The sequence below is a fragment of the Stegodyphus dumicola genome, chromosome X2 (assembly GCF_044657685.1).
Source record: "Stegodyphus dumicola isolate Sdum_Otavi_A_Nest chromosome X2, ASM4465768v1".
Taxonomy (NCBI): Eukaryota; Metazoa; Arthropoda; class Arachnida; order Araneae; family Eresidae; genus Stegodyphus; species Stegodyphus dumicola.
Genome location: NC_140781.1, coordinates 98308376 through 98321381, shown reverse-complemented (window position 1 = coordinate 98321381; position 13006 = coordinate 98308376). Strand labels below are relative to the sequence as shown.

Sequence of the window (13006 nt, the reverse complement as noted above, 5' to 3'; positions counted from 1 at the left end):
TAAGGAAAAAATTGCTTCTCGTTCTCAGAAATGCAGTACTTACATGCATTAGCATAACCACCTTAGCAGAACTCACCAAATTTTCAGAATGTGCTAAATTCTGACAATCATGTGCATAACAGTTCTTCAGGAAACCAAACTTACAATTCTTTAATTTAGCAACATCGACATTCTTTTTGCTGTATTCCAAGTTCCAAAATTTTTTATACACAAATTTTATATTTGATATTTTTTTACTCTAAACTCAATTTTAAAATCAGCACTTTTGAAATCTATCAGCAATAGAAGATACTGCAGTAAATTTTTTTCAGGAATCTTGCTACAAAATTAATAAAGGAGACGATTGTTTCAAATTTGTTATTCAAGTAATGGGCACAAAATTTCAACCAGAAAAAAAGAAACAGAAATGAGCTTTGCAAGCAGAATTTTTTATTGATTTTGGGAATAAATACCTAATTAGAATGAAAATATGCATGTAATAGCTAATTTTTTACAGCTGAATTGTATGCCGACTTATCATTCTTTTTCATCTGTGAAAACTGCCGAATTGTGCCTGCCTTGTTGACTAAAAATGCTTGAGATGGCATTTTAAATCTTGGGTAAGATTACTATGTGCTGATTACAAATGTTTTGAAGCTCAGCAACATTAATTTCTGATTGAATAATCATTTCATTGCTTTACCTGAGAAAATTTGCTCAGAAATATTAAACTGAAGTGGAATATTAAACTTCAGATTACTTAAATTTTTCTGATGCTACATGCCAGATATAGTGAATAGTGAACAGGTTGACTGCAAAGCAAATTTTGGTCAATTGTAGCTATTAGGTATTATTTTTATACATTAGATTATATTATGCAAACAATTTAACCTTTTTTTTCTAACCTTTTTGCTATGCATAATATTAAAGTAAAATTCTCTTAATAATATTTAGTGAAGTAAATTCCATTCATATTCATGGACAAACTTTTATTTATCATCATTCTTTTATCTACATATCTATTTCAAATGTATGTTTTCCCCCTATTAAATTAAAAAGCCATACTTTGCTTTGTACTAATACGACTGCAGTAATAAGGCAAGTAAATTTATAAGGAATTTTCAAATTTTTATTATAAAAAAATTATAAATTATCACTTCAGACACACTTATAAAATATCTTCTTTGCATACTATGTATATCATAACATATACATAACTTTATTATTAATATGATTTAATCTTATAGTTTATTTCATCTCCATCCTTCATCACTCCTCATACTCACATTAAAGATTTCTTACACTATATTTTATGAAGGCTTGAATGTGTTATATTTTACAAATAGACTAAGTAGCTTATGACTAATTGTTTTGTGTGGAAATTCAATCAAAAGGAAAAATAGGTTGGCTGCCTTTGCTATGAATTGACAAATAATCATACAATCATAAAAATGTATGATGTTATCCACTGACTTACTACTGAAGCCAAAAAAGAATAAACAAAAAAGTCTATTTTATTTTCATTTTCCTGAATTTTTTATTTTACCAACATGCAAGGATTTTTTTTCTTTAATGTATGATGTTACCCACTGACTTACTAGTGAAGCCAAAAAAGAAGTCTATTTTAATTTAATTTTCCTGATTTTTTTTTACTTTATCAACATGCAAGGAATTTTTTGAGAAAAATGTATCCATAAATAATATAACTTTCCCTTTTTCCAAATCCCTTTTTTTACTGAAGGCAAAATATACTGAAAAATTTCTATATGGTTCTAATGAAAATGAAATGAAAATCTTTGAGCAATATACTTTCATGGACTTAAAGTTCACTTACAAGTGGAACAGGTTGAAAACTTCTATTTTTGCTACTTTTTGGAGAGATATTTTTTCTTCAATACACTCATTAAAATATTTGTAGTGTGAAAAGTGTACACTAATATGTGCCTATAATGCATGTAGGTAAAATCTGAATAATTACAAAGTAACATTCAAGGAAAAAAGCAAAAGTGTGGTACTAAAGAGAAATACAAATGTGTGTCAAATATCGAGAATGTTTTTTAATCAACAAATAAAGCAGACAAATTTTCAAAAGCAAAGAGGAGAAAATCACTTTTCACTGACTGAAATGTGACAGCAAAAGCATCGTACTTGACAGAAACTGAACTGCATTTCAAATTTACAGAAATTCCTTGAAAAATGACAAACAGAATAGACACATTTTAAAATAGAGAGATTGAAAAAAATCATCCTTCATTGACTGAAAAGTGACTACAAGAAAACTATACCAATGCTATGCAATATGATAAGCAAAAATTTAACTCCACTGTTACGTTGCTTTATATTAAAATCATTTAAAAGCATAAATTGCTTACATTGAATCTTTTATATATATCTGCATTACTTGACTTTCGGTCAGCATTATTAAGAGATTTAATAACTTAATATTAAACATGCTGTTTTCTAATTCAACTAAAACACAATATGAATATTTAGCATCACTAACAACTGTGTGTATGACATAAAAGCAATGGAAAATGGAAGAAAACATGAGGTTTATATGCATGATATAACTAATTATTTTGACTAGCTCGGGACTACAACCTATTAAGATAATAATAATAATAAATAAATAACACAGATAATTGTATAATACTGCATAAATTAAATATTTACTTTGATGCAGATTATTAATGTTATACTGTTGATAATATATATATTATCAATAGTAACCCAAAATATGACATACTATGCTGAAAAATTATATCTTCATGAACTATACATGCAAACAGTGTAAGTTATACCAGCATGTATAACTTAAATTGCTTACATGGCAGTTAATAAGTAACTGGCTACAATTTAATTTTCTATTATAAAGCAAAAGGGTAACACAGATAAAGAACTGAGATGGCACCGTGTTTGACCCATTTTCTAAGCAGCACATCTTAGGGCTGAACAGTGACTTACTGAGTAAATTAAGAATAACAAGCCTATAAGCAATATAAATCTTTTTTGATTAATGACTATACACTGCAGATGGAGATTTAAGGGTTTGCACACATAACAATAGCAAATTCCTCAAAAGTTCTGTAAATTCACTTCATATATGTGTCACTGATAGGCTATATATCTACTGAACATTTTAGGCCAATCTACATCTTGTACAAATTGGCTTAAATTAACAGCTTCTTATAAAAAAATGTGTTTATTATTTCTTTATGTTATCCTCCTCCCCCCCCTGGAAAAAAAAGAACAATAAATGTAAATAAAGACAAAAAGTTTAAAAGCAAATTTTAATTTACTTGACATAGACAGAAAAGCAAATGACCATCATTTTAATGCATTAAGTAACTAAAGATAACTGGAGTTATGTAGTAAGGCTATTTATCAGATTATTATTAAAATAAGATTTTTTTTTACCTTTAAGCTGCTTAACTATTATCAGTTATACGATTCTTATTTTCTCTATCCTTTAATTTCTGCATTTTTTTACTTGTCTGGTTATTTGTCCCATAAAACCATACAAGAAGAGGAGATTATCTATATTTCAAATGTCTATTTAAATTATCCAAGATTATTTATATTTTAAATGCAAATGGGTTAAATTGTATAATCTTCGACTGGAGTTGCTCTTCCCTTTCTTGCACAAAGCTATTATTATCTTAATTTTTGCATTTCTGGGAGTTACAATTTTTAGTTTGTCAATCCTTTTAATTATTCAGGATACTTTTATCTGGATGTTAATACTTAGATTTGAAATTTTTTTACAGGAATGAATATTTCTAAAATCTCCTTCTCAGATCTACCTACAGTTTTTAATTTTAATTGGTTCATTTATTTATAATAATTATACCCCCACATGTTATACTCCACACTATATTTATTAGTATACTTATTATGTGGAGTATATTCTTTATATATGAAGTATATTATATGTGGAGTATATTTTTTATACATACGTGAAGTTGATATAATTATGTGAGAATATATTCTTTACATACAATATACACCCACATGTATATGTAGGAGCATACTTTTAAAAAATATTAAGGAAAGTTAAATCAAAAGGACAGTTTGCATTTAACCATAGAAAATAAATAAATATATCTTTCAGGTGAAATATACCTGTATATATCTATAAATGCCGCTTGTTATGTAGCCTTCAGATACAGTCCCTTTAACAATCAAAATAGATTACCTGCCCCATTAAAATACTTTATAATTGAACTGGATTGACTGACTATAGCAAAGCACACAAAAGGACTGCACAAAAGACACTGATAAAATTTTATAACACACATGAAGAAAAATAACAAAAGTCTTGTACAGCTAGCCTGTCAACTGCTACGAAAAGAATCTAGTGAACTACCAGCATTTTATGCTTTAGACACTTGGCTGCTGTATGGTCAAATGTTGGATAAATGCACTGTCCTTTACAATACTTTTCAATTTAATGCATTAAGTGAGAATAAAAATGTGATTTTTAACCACTTTTACGGCCTTTTAAAATTTTTTAAAAATTTTATTTTATTTCATACATTTACTTTTACATTAGTTACTTTTAATACACCATTCCACTGCATTCACAAAGCTATATACTTTTTTGAGCAAGTACATTGATAAAACTTGAAGCGGAATTCTATAAGTTTATCATAGCAACATCCAGTTCTAAAGACACTGGACATTCAGTTAATGTGAATAAGCCAGTTAAAAATTACACTCGATATAAATTAATACTTAAAACGTTTTATTTCCAGGTAACATTCAGTATTAAATGCTAAATGTAATACTCTCTGGTGTAGTTCAAACCAAATGAGCTTCATAGCATAACATTCTCACAACAATGCACAGGGTTTAATATTTTGCAGCTGCTAATAATGGCCTTCTGCTCATGAAGCTTTGCTGGTAACATTATTGAGAAGATGAGCAATTTCTTCAAAGAAAGGGAGGGAAAAAAGAACTTTGTGCATAATGAAACATTTAGTCTCAGGTCAAAAATAGTTTCCATTTCTCCATTTCACCCACACTCAGCCCTCCCATAGGCCACAAATCATTATGATGCAATTGGCTTGTAATTAAAATTTTTACCTGGGAATTTGCAGGTAAAATTTTTAAATAAAAGCCAAATGAATCATAATAACTCAAATCTTTTTATGATAATGCCAATGCCTTTAGACATTGGCACTGATTTCAAAATTTAAGACTATTGGTGAAAACTAAAACCTATGATGCCAGTAAAAAGCTTAAAATACCTGAAGATTTGATGACATGATTGTAGAACAATCAAAAATGTCATTAAAAGTTTCAAATTGTGAAATAAAATAGGAATGTTTTAAATAGGAATCTACAAATTTGGATTTCTTCTTATTCATATTAAATTGTGACTGAATTGTTTTTGTGTGTGTGTGCGTGATTATGGCAAAGCCTCGAGGGCTATCTGCCTAAGAGGAGGGATGCCTTCGTGGAGGACTTTCTAAGAGAAACTGGCTCGTATACATGTTACACATGGGAAAACAATGAAAACCCCCATGCAGCCAGCCCATTTGCAGGATTCGAACCTCGGACCGAGCTACCAGTGTTCAGCGACTTTACCGCTCGGCCGCTAGTGGGCAAATTGTTTTTGCATAACATTTCTTCATTGATTATTTTTCTTATTTGCTTTCACAAATTAATTTGTGCTGTTGATATCATAGCAAATGGAATCTGTCCTTCTATTTTTATTCTTTCTGGGTTTGCATACTTCTTTGTCATTTTCTTTATCTAATGAAATGGATTTATATCTGTTGTCATCTTCAAACTGCCTGTATACATTTTGTTTCCACTGCTTTGCAAATTCCATTGTGCGTGCATTTCTCCCTCTGTTTTTACTATTCTTTAATATAACATATATGGAATTTGTTGTTTTTCTGCTGAGGTAAGTGACAATTTATTTTTTTGATCACCAAGTACTTTTTCATTTTCATCCTGTATGTAATGATTTTTTTGCTGCTGCTTCTTTATATTTTGTGAAATTCCTTCATATGTTTTAACCATAGGAATCTCCATTTTAATGCAATCCTTTGTCATAGACTGTATGAATTCTCATTAACTGTCATTGCAATTAGTCTTTTGAAAAGATATTTTTATACTTCTTGCTATATTCATAACACTTCAGTATTTCAACTAAACTGCACTAAAAGTAAGGCATCTTTATATCTCAAGAATATCAGGCAAGCTACTGAAAGCAGAGTGTTAATATGGTCTAAAAATGCAGCAATTTATATATACAGTATGAAGTTTTGTATAAAAAATTCAAATTATTTTGGATAGTCAATATAAAATATTTACTGTATTCCAGCATGGGTGTATGAAATCAGATGTGTTGTCCACTTAAATTTATATGCAAAAATAACTTATACCAAACTTATTGAATAAAGGTTACATTTAATCAGACAAGTTAGTGTCACATGGCAATTTAAATTAAAACAAATTATTTAATGATAATGCCATGTAACAAAAAAGAAACAAGCTTTCACCGCTAATTATCTAGCATTGATTTCAATACTTCATAAAGTTACAAATTTTTTTTTCTATAATTATTTTACAAAATACCAAGCAGAGATGAAAATCATTTATTTTAGAAAAATATCTCGATATCTAAAAGCCAGATATTGTTTAATCACAATGAACCAACATCCATAAAAGATTAGATGTACAAATTTCAATGCCACAGTTCCAAACAGAGAAAATAAAGCATAGGAAACTCCGAGGGAAATGGTTGAGATTTCTGCTTGTTACGACAACTATTCCAAATGATATTATTGCTGTTTAGCACGCAACTGGATTATGTTGTAAATGATTGTTGATAATTAACACATTGTTCTCTAAGCTAGAATAATGTAACAGATCTCATGACCAATTAATAACTTTTAATACTGAAACTATTACCAACAGATAATAGCTATATAACACTGTAAATATGGTTAAAATAAAGTTACCATTTTAAGAATCAATATTTCTCTCTTTTGAACAGATAGTTTTAAATATAAATGGCTCAAACAGCTATGCACACAAAATTTATACCTTTAAATTATGTCTGAAGAAAGAAAAATTTTATAATTTAAGCTTAACTTCGAAAAAATGTTCTTTCTACTTCACTAGCATGACAAATCTATTATAGTTTACATTATAATTAAATATATCGCTAGTTCAGTTTCTATAACTCTAACAAAATAATCAGTTTAACCTATGTCATACTTAATACAGTCTATAATATACATATATATCTACACCTAAACTTTATTTATATAAAAAATTATTACAAGTTTATGTGTTCTTTTAACAGCTGCTTTGGAACATGCAAAGACTATGTAATTATTACATGCATTAAGTAGCTATCAAACCCCAACATACCCTATTTTTCTTTTTTAACCTATAATGAAGCCACAGATGCATATGATGATGCCATGCAATACTACATATGAAATACACCATGCATTATAGAAGTCATTGAAAAGCCAAAGCAAAATACAAGTTAATATTTAAAGTATTTTGCTATTCAACAAATGACCCATACTTGTTAAAGTACTAACACAGGAGCTTTTAAATATGCAATTCATGCACGAAATAATAAACTACTTCTGTATTTAGTGTCAGAATCAGTCATCAGATTATTCAACTTGAAATTCTGCATTTCTTGTAAGAAGCACATATATGATTGCTTGTAAGAAGCACATATATATCATTGCTTGTAAGAAGCACATGCTCGTTAAAAGTATCAGCACTGAAAAAGCAACATATTTTAAATTGCAATATCATAACAATTACAATTTTCATGTTTACTCATTTTGCTTAATAAGTTTAATTTAGTAAAATCAGTAACTAAGCAAGCAAATCACATGAAGATAAGCAAAGCTCCAATAACAACAAGAACAGTTTTTTTACACGTCTTATAGAACTAAACACATCAGATCAGTAATAATTAAAACACTTTTTCACACTTCTTACAGAACTAAACTCATAAAATTATGATTGCTATAATATCAGGCAGAAAGATAGCAGACAAAAATACACACATTTAACAATATGTACATATGCAAAAGCATATACATTCAGATGCATCATGTCAACAAATCTCATTCAGGAATTTATCATTATACATCTATTTTTAGAAAACTGATCATTATGTACGTTTAGTTCAGGAGTATATAAATTTTCATTCATACAAATAAAAATAATTTAAATGTGATGTGCAAAATTTCATATCCATAAAATAATTTTGATCTTCTTTAAATTAATCACACAGCAAAGGTATATTTACTTATTCATTTTCTAATTAATATTTGGCACCACATGTTGCTTACTGTTAATAATGAATTATACTGCAGTAATGCATACAGCAATAAAATAAAACATAAGTAATCTATATTTTTAATTTAGTTAAATATATTAAATAAGTAATATAAGTTTTAAATACAATATGCAAAATTCCATGTCCACAGGACAATTTTCAAAGCTTTTTTTGATAGATTACTTGACATTGATAAATCCATTTACTACTTTGCTCATTTATAATATATAGCAGTTTGAAGCGACCTGGCATGGTTACTCAATATTTATGACAAAGTTTAAAATAATAAAACAAAACATAAATAATTTAATATATTGTATCACATAACTTTAAATAATTTAATATATTGTATCACATAACTTTAAATAATTTTATATGAATAAAATAACGCAATAAGCCATTCTGTTAAACCTTAAAAACACATAATTTGAAACTATGCTCTGTTAGTACTTACTAAAAGCAATGAATGAATGACGTGACTTAATTACTTCACACTAATGCCTTTTAAGCTATATCAACATGAATCTGATATAATAAAAGTGTCTTATGTAATGCATGTATGTAATCTTTGTGAAATTACTGGAAATACTGAATATATGAATTCAGAAGTCATGCCATTGAAAAACTAAGACTGTAATCTTAATGCAGAGCAGTCATAAGACATATTTCATTAAGAGCATAAAAACTCTTTAAAACAATGGAAACTGAATAGCATATTATTAAATTTACTGGACCCAAGACAACAGTATGAAAATGAAAAATGAATCTTCCAAATATCTCTCTACCGATACAACCAACTTTTTTTTAAACCAAGATAAATTTTTTAAAGCTGCATGTCAAAATTATTAATAACAAAAATTAGTACTTACTGTGAAGTATGTCAACTGACAATGTGTGTCAATAACAGAAACATATCCACCACACAGTCATTGTAGCAGAGAGGCTTTAATAACTTTGATAAATACAGATGGCTACATTATCCTCACACTGTGAATCCCCTGAAAGTTATATTACTTTATTATAACCTTATTCAAGTTGAAATCAAATTAATTTAGAACAAGAAATATACAAATGCAATGTACAAGCCAAATTAATGGAAATGTACAGCAGGATTAATAAAAGTGAATGTAATATTTTGAAATAAAAAAGCAGTGTTTTTGCTAAGAATATGGGTGTAAAGATGTTTTATAGCTCTTAAGCTTCCTTTTAAAGTGCAGCATCACTATAAAATAATGAGAAAAATCATGATGGAGAGTAAAGAAAAAATATAATTATATCAAAGTAATAATTAATTGATAAATATACTATAGATGACAGCAAAGTTTTTAATTATACTTTCACCATTAATGCAATCTGTTATATGAATGTTTCATGGAATAAAAAATCTGGTTGATAATTAATTTGAAAGTCTGATATAAATTATAATTACTTATGATTCCACCTAATAATCCCCAACGCATTTCCGAAATGAATTTGAAGCGAATATGAAAAATTTAATATAATCTGAAGCAGATGACAGTTATGTCTTTATGTACAAAATTCAGTAATCTAACAAGAAATACAAGTTCCACTTTCGAATTATTACCCACCACAACAGCATTGCGATACCGAAATAGTAAACAGACCAACCCCTTACCGCAGCAGTTAAAGTCCAGGGCAGACCCGCGATGATTATCAAATGTTGGCGGCAAAGTGCACCTGATCATCGGAGAGCATAACTTGCGCGGCAAGAGAACCTCCATGGACACCGGCATCTGCAGCGATTCTAATTCACCAGTCCGAAGAAAACAGAAGGCTCTGGCGAGAATTCTGCTAGGGGGGATTTTTTGTCACGCGAGTTCTATGTATCCTTCCGCGCGCGTGTGTAGCTGACTGAAAAAGCGAAATCGATACCGTCGTGGCACACTCGCACACCTCAGTGACGACATCTTTCGTCGGTTTGGGAAGAAAACTTCAAGGCGCTAAGAGCTTCATTCACGCAGAAACTATTTCAGCTATTTACGGGAAAACACCACAGACAAATATATTGCTTGACATAATTCATCCAATAAAATAATCCCGATGAAAGGCCGATTAATTTCAGATCATAATGGAACGATTTTAAAATACTTGTTATAAATTTGTAATTTTTCAGAGTTTAAAAGGAAGGGTTCACAAAGTTATCGCATGCCGCTCTTCAAAGAGAAATTAAATTTCGCGCTTAAATAACACATCTTTGACAGTTTTAGCGCAGGACTAGTTTTTGGCGCGTAACAATTTGACATTCGTAACCCTTTCTCTCCGCATTATATTCAACCCTTTGAATACAACTGCGATAGGCGATCACGATGTCGCCAAGTCGCCACAGAAAAAAATATATAAAAAATTATTTTCTTTCTGTTGTAGGCAATTACAAAATGAATACTAATAATAAAAACATAAGCTTGGCTCAAAAAATTCTGGTATTACATAATATTACGATATTCACTCCATCGATTTGTAGAGACCAATCCAATAAAAAATAAGTCGCGAGAGTGTAATACAACCGGTTAATACAAATACTTACAGAACAAAAAAAAAAATATGCGATAGTGCTGTTAAATGACCAACTTACCGGGGAAGTCTAAGAAATCACGTCTTAACAATCCTAAGTCGTGGCTCTTATGCTGTTAAAGAACGCATCGACTTGTGGGTCTCACCCCAGGATAGGGGCCCTAAAGGGTGGGGGGATGATTGTTGTCGTCAGCTGTCCATATAAGGGGGAAGGAGACAGTGCGTCACGGAGAGTCTCCCACCCCTGATTGGTTACCTTACCCCACGTGCTGGGTGTTTCTCTGGGTAAAACGGCTAATGATGACGTAGCTCACCCTGAAGGGCGGGGGATAAGAACTGGCAGCCTCACCGCAGGGCTGCCACCCAGGCTGCCCCTGTAACGCAGCCAAAGGAAAGCAAGAACTGTGTGTACTTCTACCGACGAGCGTAGGCGAGCAAGAACTCTTTCACTGCGCATTTTGAACGCTTCTTCTAGCGGATAAAAAATAAAATCTCGCCAAGCGCTTGCTGGAATCGAGAATACTCGCTCCTTGGCTTCAAAAAATATTTCTCTTTCAAGCTACCGGTGCGTATGGGTATAGCTTTTGTCCTTGTGGCTCGCTTTTTAAAATATGTTTGATTCCGGAAATATCGTAGCGCGTTTTCTACACGTTTTACTACAATCACAGGTTAAGGACTCGAGCCTCTTAAGATACCTATTTTTTTCCTTTCGGTGGGAGAAGAATTTTATAGAACAATCAAAAATATATTTACTCTTAATTTTAAAGAATTCGATATTAGATCGCAAAATTTTATAGCTCTGATATTAAGTCTTAAAACTTACTTTATGTGACTGGTTTGTTTCGATTTTGTGTTTTTTTAAACCTACTTCAAAAAATCAATGAAAAGAGTTTTAAAGTGGAAAATATGTGAAGGAGGAAAAAATGTTTAATATTTTTATGACAAATAGTTAAAAAATATCACCATAGCTTGTTAGGTTAGGCAACTATTAGGAAATTAAAATATTTCCTACATACTTTTTAACAATGCAGCAAATATGTACGATTTGCAGTAATGTAAAATGTTTATTCTCCTGAATTCGGGCACTCCCAGATAATTTTTATCCAATCGATAGTTGATTTATTAACTAAGTAAAATGAATAAAAGTCATTGCTTTACCTTTAAATTATTGAGAAAAAGAATTAATTAAAATTGAAAAAATAGGCAGAATAGAAAAGAAGTAATTGAAACACAAATTTTTATTTACATAATATGATTTCTGAATCAAAATTATTCTCAAAGAACTGAAATACAATTTAAATTCCAAGTCAAATAGCTGTCATAAAATTCAAAGCAACAGTTGGAATTTTACTACCAAAACAAGCAGTTTTAATGTATACTAATTAAGTGAGACTTTGAGATATTTTCTGATTGCATAGATTACGCATAAAATTACTGAAATATAATCACCTTTTTTGTCGATGTTAGTTTTTCATTTCGTGAACTTTCACGAATAAAAACATATAGTCGCCAAAGAAGTATTGATGTGTGCACTGAAATGATGTAAATCTTTTGTGGAGAAAGCCCTAAATACATGAGGTTTAAGTGTGACCCGTCTTTCTTGTATAGATTTCTTATTATCACATGAAGTTCGATTTAATAATATATAAATTAAGAACGTTTTAATTTTTAGGTCTCAAAGCTGAAGTATATTAAGTCTACTTTTGCCCTTTCTGTCACAGTGGAAGCTAGTTAACATTAGTAATATATCCAATTTTGCGTCTAGAAGTGTTTTGGAAATATAAAATAAACTTTCTCTCCAAAGTATATTTGAAATGGTTCTGGGCCTTTCTTATCTTTATTTTTCTAACATTCAGTTGAGATGCGTAGTTTTATAAATCCCTTCCTTTCACCCCTTTAATTTTCAAGACTTTTTGATAGCACAGTTGTAGTGTCTTAAGCAGTGCAATTTTTCTCTTTTTTCTCTAATATCATGCTATTTCATTATAAAGCTCGTATCTCGTCCTTACAGTCCGCATCATTTAAATAATGCGAAAAGTGCAAACATTCTCTGTTTTCGGAACGAAAAAGTGTATTCCTAAAAAGTGCAAATTCTTGTAAGATAAAATGTATTCCTAAAATGTGACATTCTTGTATGAAAGTGTACGTAAGATTCGAGAAGTGAACTGG

At 30.0% G+C, this 13006-nt stretch overlaps 1 protein-coding gene and 1 long non-coding RNA gene across 9 annotated transcripts in view; one reads left to right on the top strand and one right to left on the bottom strand.

Moving 5' to 3' along the window:
• Window positions 1–11142, bottom strand: part of LOC118186187 (uncharacterized) — a 153182-nt gene extending 142040 nt beyond the window's left edge. For 2 of the 8 annotated variants that reach the window (XM_035356256.2, XM_035356258.2), the window contains exons 1-2: window positions 9942–10125; window positions 9175–9303 (exon numbers count right to left, since the gene is read on the bottom strand). The gene's annotated coding sequence lies outside the window, so the exon portion shown is untranslated. Of the gene's footprint in view, window positions 1–9174; window positions 9304–9941; window positions 10127–10898 lie in introns of those variants that run through there. The other 6 variants (XM_035356254.2, XM_035356255.2, XM_035356252.2 and 3 more) reach the window with 5 other exon arrangements.
• Window positions 11143–11233: 91 nt separating this feature from the next.
• LOC146992835 (uncharacterized) overlaps window positions 11234–13006 on the top strand; it is a 62685-nt gene continuing 60912 nt past the window's right edge. The window contains exon 1 of the long non-coding RNA XR_015039148.1: window positions 11234–11402. This is a non-coding gene — a long non-coding RNA (uncharacterized LOC146992835). The remainder of the gene's footprint in view (window positions 11403–13006) is intronic.